Source organism: Carlito syrichta, unplaced genomic scaffold (genome assembly GCF_000164805.1).
Source record: "Carlito syrichta isolate Samal-C Ts95f unplaced genomic scaffold, Tarsius_syrichta-2.0.1 Scaffold256284, whole genome shotgun sequence".
In the NCBI taxonomy this organism is placed as follows: Eukaryota; Metazoa; Chordata; class Mammalia; order Primates; family Tarsiidae; genus Carlito; species Carlito syrichta.
The window spans coordinates 106,994-115,785 of NW_007200380.1; the positions used below are offsets into that span (position 1 = coordinate 106,994).

The 8,792-nt window shown below is 35.9% G+C and overlaps 1 pseudogene; it reads right to left on the reverse strand.

The window, feature by feature from the left end:
* Nucleotides 1-752: 752 nt before the first annotated feature.
* The window catches only part of LOC103253887, a 22,333-nt pseudogene continuing 14,293 nt past the window's right edge, over nt 753-8,792 (reverse strand).

Consider the following 8,792-nt stretch of genomic DNA (forward strand, 5'->3'; position numbering starts at 1 on the left):
TATTACAGGCTCAGCCTGTAATCCCGCACCTTTGGGAGGCTGAGGTGAGTGGATTGCCTGAGCCCACGGGTTCAAGACCCGCCTGGGCAGTGAGACCTCATCTCTACAGTAAATCAAAAAGTCAGCCAGGCGTGGTAGCGCATGCCTGTAATTCCGGCTACTCGGAAGACTGAGGCGGAAGGATCGCCGGAGTCCAGCAGGCGAGGCTGCGGTGGCCAGGAGCAGCCACTGCACTCTAGTCTGGGTGACCAAGTGAGACTCCAACTCAAAAAAATAAAAAATAAAAAAATAAAATAAAATGCAAAAACCACGAAACAAACCACCATCCTTCAACAATCTGAGCAAAGATAGAATGCCTAAGGGACAACATAAATGCACTAGCAGAGGATTGACTGTTTTACTGCAAGCACCATAAAAAAGAGCACAAATGCTTGGGTTTTGGTATGTATACATTAAGTTGAACTTCTAGCACTAGGACTTGGGTTGTTTTGTCATGTAGCATTAACACGTATTAGGAAGTTGTGTAGCTTCAAAGGGATAGAGCCATTGCATTCAAGCAAATGTTTCAGGTAGGCAATAAAATGTTTTACTAAATGTGTCTTCTTTTTCTAGTTACTGCATACACTGGTAGCAACTTTCAAATGAAAAAAAGAGCTTAAACTCCTTTTATTTTGTTTAAAATGAAACAGAAAACAAACTGAAACATAAGCACTGCTGTACATGTACATTAACAGCTTTAACGAGCATCAGTTTTACAAGAAAAAGACTAACAGATATAGCAGGGCTTGCAGGGCTTTGGAGTGGTACTCAGCAGAAGCCACTTTGTAATTACTGGCAACAAATGAAGATGCAGAATTATTTGACAGATGTTTTAGGAAAACATGCAGATAGCGCAACAATAATGCAAGAGACTCTTTTCATCAAGGGGCGTATAGGCCAACATTGCTCCAATTCTTACAAATAATCTCAGCAGGTATGACATTATATAAATCAAGAAAATTTTAGCATACCAAGGCCTCTCAAATTTGTAGAGCAACTGAGTGCCCAACATCATATCAAAATATTTTTCCTGCCACACTTTATTAACTGTATATTCCTCATTATTGACGAGGAATTTATTGTAATTCATGTACTCTTCCAGAATAGCATCTACATTTTTCTTAGCAGGCAGTTGGAAGTGTTGCTTCTGGCTGGTAGCTAAGTCTCAGTTCCCAAAAAGTCATGGTTTTAATTCTTCAGGAGTCTTCATTTTAATTTCCATTCTTTTCTTAAATGCGTACTCAATGTGGTCTGCCTGGGCTTTTTTCTCCCAAGGAGGTTGAGGTGCTTTGCTGGTAATGCCACAATCTCCATTTCTAGGAGTCTTCTGTTTGCTTTTCTGGCCTTCCTCATGGATCCTTGAAGGAGGAGAGCTAGTTCAAGATTTTTCTGCTATGGACCAATTCTCTTCTTTCCTGAGGAGATCACTTTCATTTTGCATGTTGCTTGTAGTTGAGTTTTTGAAGTTATCTTCTTCTGTAGATTGTTGTCCATGAGTTTGAGAACCCTGCTTTCTGGAACTCGTTTAACTGTGTTTGGTTTTTTTGATTTTAGTTGGTGGGCCTTACTCTGTTGCCTGGACTGTAATGGCTCACTGAGGCATGCCTCACTCCCCTGAGTTCAAACAATACTCCCTTCTCTACTTCCCAAGTATCTGGGATTTCAGGCACACACCACTATGTTGGGCTTATTTATTTATTTACTTATTTATTTATTTTAGAGACAAGGTCTCACTATGTTCCTCAGGCTGACATTGAATTCCTGCAACCCTGTTTGTATTCCAACTAACAATCCTCCTTCTTTCCCTTTTTGTGGAGCTCCTAGTGATTTCCCAAATGGGATCTTGTAGGTCTTCTGGGATGGGATGGTCTGGAAAGATGATTTGGAGAAACAACTTAGAAAAAAAAGCAGGTATCCAATATTCTGTAATCAGAGATGGTTCTGCAGTCAGAACTCCAGATCCTTGCAATTCAGCAAACTTAGCTTTTCTGGTATGACCTTTTGTCCTGGTCTCCAAGTATAGTGCCCCTCTTTAGACAAATACGCACTCAGTTCCCTGTGTATTTTCTGATTTCTCTTGTGATTTCTTATTTGACCCAATGACTGTTTAAGGGTGTGCCTTTTAATTTCTACAGATTTCTGCATTTTCTAGTTTTCCTTCTATTAATTATTTCTACTTTCATCCTGTTGTGGTCAAAGAAGGTACTTTGTATGAAATCTATCTTTTAAAATCTGTTGACAATTTGTGGCCTAATATATGGTCTATAATGAAGAATGTCCCATATGTACTTGAGAAGAATGTATATTCTGTTGTGATTATGTAGAGTGTTCTGTAGCTATCTGTTAGATCAAGTTGATTGATTACATTGTTCAAGTCCTTTATTTATCTTCTGCATGGCTATTCTATTCATTACCGAAAGTGGGTTATTGAAGTATCCAGCTATTATTGTAGAAACAATATGGTTCAGTTCTGTCATTGTTGGTTACACGCTCTAATGTTGGATGTATACATGCTTATAGTTGTTATATCTTCTTTATGAATTGATCCTTTTATCATTATATAATGTCCTTTATCTCTTGTTACAGTTTTTGACTTAAGGAAGGTCAATTTTGTCTGATATTAGTAGTAGTAACCACTCTACTCTTTTTGCCTAATATTGCATCTTTTGCATCTTTTCCGTTTCAACCTATTTGTGTCTTTTGATACAAAGTGGAGCTCTTGTAGACAGCACATAATTGGATAATGTTTTTAGCTCTACTGTGCCAGCGTCTACTTGGAGAGTTTAATACATTTGCATTTAGAATAATTACTGGTAAGAAAGGACTTACTTTCATTTTACTTGTTTTAATATATATTTCTTAGAGCTTTTTTTTGGCCCTTACTTCCTGCCTGCATTAATGTCTTATTTTGTGTTTAGTTGATTTTTTGTAGTGAAACATTTTAATTCTCTTCTCATTTCCTTTTGTATATATTCTATACCTGTTCTTATTGTGGTTATCCCCACTGGGATTATGCTTATCATCTCAGTTTATTAATTTTAATTGCTGGGTATATTCAATATGCATAGTATACAAACATACTACAATTTATGTATTCATTCTATTCTTGATGGCTGTCATTTGGAATTTTTAAACTAATAATCTAGGTTTACAGAAAGTTTCCATATATCTCCTCTACTGCCCCAGCTTCCCTAATATTAACATCTTGCATTCAAGTGATACATTTGTTAAAAGTTGAATATAGAAAAATTATTAACTGAAATCTAGAGTTTACATTAGAGTTAATGTTGTATAGTCTATGGGTTTTGACAAATGTAGAGCGATATGACATATATTCATTGTAGTATCACACAAAATATTTTTACTTCCCCGAAAATTTACTGGGCTCCACCTGTTCATCTCATTTACCCCTGGCAACCACTGATCTTTTACTATCTCCATAATTTTGCCTTTTATACAAAATGTTGTATATTTGGAACCAAACAGTATGTAGCTTTTAAGACTGACTCTGTTCACTTATCAGTTTGCATTTAAAGTTCCTTCATGTCTTTTTTCATGGCTTGATAGTTGTTTTTTTTTAATCAGCAAATGGTATTTCTTTGTATGGATGTACCACACTTTATTTATTCACCTATTACAGAACATCTTGCTTTGCTTCAAAGTTTTGGCAATTATTAATAAAGTTCCTATAAACATGTGTGTGCAGGGTTTATCAGGCAAAGAAAATGCTTGAGTCCAGCATTCATTTTATTGAATTGTTTAGTAAACAGCTAGATTTTCTTAAACTATACATAGTTCATCACATACCTATATGTGAGGTCCCTGAATATGTACTCTTTATACTTTGGTAAATGGAAATTCATCTCACAAAATGGCTCAACTCCTTCTCTAATGATATGTTCAAAAAAACTTGAAAGAAGCAGAACTGAGAAAAGTAAGGGATGATGACTGAGAGGTGAGAGGATCCACATTTTCACAGGAGAGTATAATGGAATTATAACAAATGCTTTTGGTAGAAAATTATAATCTTCCTGAAACTATCCCCCAAAAGCAATAATTGGCAGCAGGGGAAGATAAATGTGGAACATATTATATATTAATTGATAAAGAGAAAAAATAAAACCCAGATATAATGCATATGCATTATCTTTGCTCTTTCTGAATAAGTTTAAAGCCCTGTACAATAGGAGCTACTGTCATTACTGAATCAGAGTCAGCTCTGAAAAGTCTTTGGGGAAGCCAACTCTTCTGTTCAGCCCAACAATAATGTGTCTTTTCTCTGCTGGTCATTCTACAGCCAACTGGCAGGAAACCCTGACAGGATTCTGAATGATGGCTGCTTCCTAATCCTATATATTTGTATTATAACAGAAACTCATGATGAAAAATGTTTTTTAAATATATTTTAAGATGTGGGGTACAATTCAAGATCAGATATACAAGTGGACATCGAAAAGATAAAGTTTGGGTCTCCCTTTGGTCCCCACTTTGCCTGGTTTGAGATGACGTATCCGTATTAATATTGTGTTTCCCTCACCACCACCCCCATCCCAGCAGTTTACCACTACTGCCAATACCTATCTTACAGTTTATGTTAAATGTTCAGGGTCCACTTATGAGTGAGAACATGTGGTACTCTGCTCTTTGTTTCTGTGATAGATCACTGAGTATTATTAATTTTAAATTCATCCAAGTTGTTGCGAAGTCCATATGTTTTCCTTCTTTATGACTGTGTAATATTCCTTTGTGTATATGTACGACATTTTTTTATCCAGTTCACTTTTGATGGGCAGCACGGTTGGTTCCATATTTTTGCTATTGTGAATAGTGCTGCAATAAACATGCAAGTGCAGGTATCTTTTTTGTTGAATGTTTTGAGTTCCTTTAGGTGTATTCCCAGTAGGGGGATTGCTGGGTCATATGGAAACTCAATTTCTAGTTCCTTTTGAAACTAACACATTGTTTTCCATACATGTTTGCAACAGTTTGTATTCCTACTATCAGAGTAGAAGTGTTCACTTTTCTTCATATCCTCACCAGCATCTGTTATTGTTTGCTTTATTAATTATGGCCATTCTTACTGGGGTTAGGTGGTATCTCAATGTGGTTTTGATTTTCGTTTCTCTGATGATTAGTGAGGCTGAGCACTTTTTCATGTGTCTGTTGGCTGCTCATATATCTTCTTTTGAGAAGTATCTATTCATGTCTTTTGCTCATTTTTTAATGGAGCTTTTTTTTTTCTTTTCAGTTCATTTGAGTTCCTTGTAGATCCTGGATGTTGGGCCTTTGCCAGATATATAGTTGGCAAATATTTTTTCCCATTCTGTGGGCTGTCTCCTCACTCTTTTGATGGGTTATTTTGCTTTTCAGAAGCCTTTCAGTTTAATGAGATCCCAGTGGTCTATCTTTTCTCTTATGGTATAGACACCTGGGGTTTTGATTGGGAATTGGTTACCTACTCCAATTTCTGTAAGAGTGTCTCCTGCATTTTCTAAGATTCTTATAGTTTGAGGTTTTACATTTAGGTCTTTGATCCATTTAGAGTTGCCTTTTGTGTATGGTGATAGGTAGGGGTCACATTTAATCTTCTGCATGTGGTCAGCCAGTTTTCCCAGCACCATTTACTGAATAGGCTCTCCTCTCCTCAGTGGTTGTGGTTGAAGACTTTGTCAAAATGAGTTGGTTGAGAAACTGAGGCTTTGTTTCTGAAATCTCTGTCCTGTTCCATTGTTCTTGTACCAATACCAGGCTGTTTTTGATTATTGTAGCCTTATAGTAAAAGTTTAAAGTCTGGAAGTTGTGATGTCTCCCGCTTTGTTTCTTTTGCTAAGGATTGTTTTGGCTATTCATGTCATTTATGTTTCCATTTGAATTTCTATATTGTCATTTCCAGGTCTGAAGAATTTAATGGGTATCGCGTTGAATCTGTAGATTGTCTTTGGTAGGATGGACATCTTAACAATGTTGATTCCTCCAATCCACATGCATGAAATATTTTTCCATTTGTTTGTGTCTTCTTGAATTTCTTTGAGCAGTATTTTGTAGTTTTCATTATAAAGGTCTTTCATGTTTCTGATTAGGAAGATGCTGAGGTGTTTCATATTTTTTTGTGGCTATTGTGAATGAGATTGTGCTTTTTATTGGTTCTCTTCCTGCTTGTTGTTAGTGTATAAGAATGCAACTGTCTTTTGCACATTTATTTTGTATCCTGAGACTTATTCTCTTGGATTTTTGAGGCACAGGATCATATGATTTAGGTTCATAGGATCATCAGCAAAGAGGGATAACCTCACTTCTTTTTTTCCTATTTGGATGCCCCTGATTTCCAACTCTTATATAATTGCTATTGCTAGGACTTCCAACACAGTGTTGAACAGGAGGGGTAAAAGTGGACAGCTTTGTCTTGTTCCAGTTTTCAGGGGAAATGCTTCCAGTTTCTGTCCATTTAGCAGTATTCTGGCTGTGGGTTTACCATAGATGGCGCTTACTAACTATTTTGAGGTATGTTTCTTCTATGCCTAGGTTCTCAAGGGTTTTTTGTGAAGAAGGGATGTTGGATTTTATCAAAGCCTTTTTTTTTTTTTTTTTTTTTGCATCTAATGATATAATCATGTGGTTCTTGGTTTTACATATGCTTATGTATTCAATTACATTTATAGTCTTGCAGATGTTGAACCAGCCCTGCATCCTGGGGATGAAGCCTACTTGGTCATGGTGGATAATTTTTGAGAAGTGTTGTTCAATCCAATTTGCTAGAATTTTGTTGAGAATGTTTGCATCTGTGTTCATTAAGGATATTGACCTGTTGTTCCCTTTTTTTTGTTGTTGGATCTTTACCCATTTTGGGTATCAGTGTGATGTTAGCTTCATAAAATGATTTGGGGATAATTCAGTCTTTCTCAGTTCCCTGGAATACTTTCAGTAGGCTTGGTATCAGCTCCTCCTTTTATGTTTTGCAAAATTCCACTGGAAAGCCTTCTGGTCTAGAGTTTTTTTTGTTGTTGTTTTTTTTTTGTAGGTAGTTTTCTTCTTTTGGAGTCAATTTCCTGGGTTGTTATTGGTCTATTTAGTGTCTCAATGTCTTCTTGTTTCAACCTTGGGAGGTTGTGTGATGTTAGAAAGTCCTCTATTTCATTTAGGTTATCAAGCTTGTTTCGATACAGGTGTGTATAGTAGTCTCTGGTAATCTTTTGTATTTCTTTAGGGTCACTTGTGATTTGATCATTTGCATTTCTGATTATGTTTATTTGGGCTTTTTCTTGGTCAGTGTGGCTAGGGGGTCCATCAATCTTGTTAATTCTTTCAAAGAACCAGCTTTTTGTTTTGTTGATTTTTTTTTCTATGAAAAAATATTTAAGACACAGAAGTCTAGAGTTGTGGGTCCAAGGTAAGCAGTAGGATGGCTTTTCAGCATCTCTCAAATTAAATGCAAAAATAACTCATTTTCATAAAGCTGACCCTTGATATCTCTATTGTGTGATGTAGATAAATACAAGATTATTAAAAGACAGGTTGTACTCAACACTATTCTCAGACCAACAGAATGATCTAACTGTAAGTGTCCCAATGGGTCTTTAAAAAAAATAATTTATAGAAAATAAAGAAAAAAATTTCTGTGAAAGTAAAACATTACAGATCAGAGAAAAAACTTCTTGAATTTTCATGTAACAAATGAATTATGTGTCCCATTCTGTCATTATGGGAATATCATCAGTACTTTTATAATTTAATTTTTAATCCAAAAATATCTTTTAAAAACAAAAACCTAGAAACATATAATTAATTTTTAAGCAGATAAAATGAATGGAATACCAGTGGTTTCCAAGGTAAAAGCTTTCAAACAAAACAATCATTTTTTTGGTAGGGATTATAGGTGATGGAGCTATCACTGTGAAATGATGGTACTAATCCATAACAATTCATGCGTTGATTAATGATTTTTTTTAAAGTTCAATTAGATGCCCAGCAACACTCACTTGGAAATTAAACTCTCATTACTGAATCATTTCTGGAACTTTCCCTTTGAACATGTTTTTGTCTTTAAAAATAGCAGACAAAAATAATAAGATGAAAATAAAAATGACAAACAGAGGAAGAAGAATCCTGCTGAGGTGGGCATCCAAAGGGAATTAGTGCCCATAGGCCACATTTTTGGAACCTCACCATATGAGAACTTTCACCTAAATCATCCCTGTGTCATGTAACCTTACACCCTCTCTCATTAAAATAAAAATGAAACACCCCAAAGTATACACATCAGAGCTTTAATTCCTCATTTAAAACATGCAGCCATCTAATTGTAAATCCAAACAATGGAAAAACAAATCTATTTGCCTACTCTTTTTTTTTTTTTATTATAAAGATGTGGGGTACAATTCAGGGTTAGGTATACAGGCGATTATACAGGTACCCTTGTTGATGAGGTATGCCCCTCCCTCCCCTAGCAGTTTCCCTCAACTGCCAATCCCACACCCCCTCCCCTGAAAGTTCACTACTACCAATTGTTGTTCTTATAGTATTTGTTGTTCAAGGTCCGCTTATGATACCTATGGTACTCTGTTCTTTGTTTCTGTGATACATCACTGAGTATGATTGACTCCAAATCCATCCAAGTTGCTGCAAAGTACATATGTTTGTCCTTCTTTGTGGCTGCATAATATTCTATTCTGTATATATACCACTTTATCCAGTCTAGCTTCGATGGGCAACACTGTTGGTTCCATGTTTTTGCTATTGTGAATAGAGCTGGAATA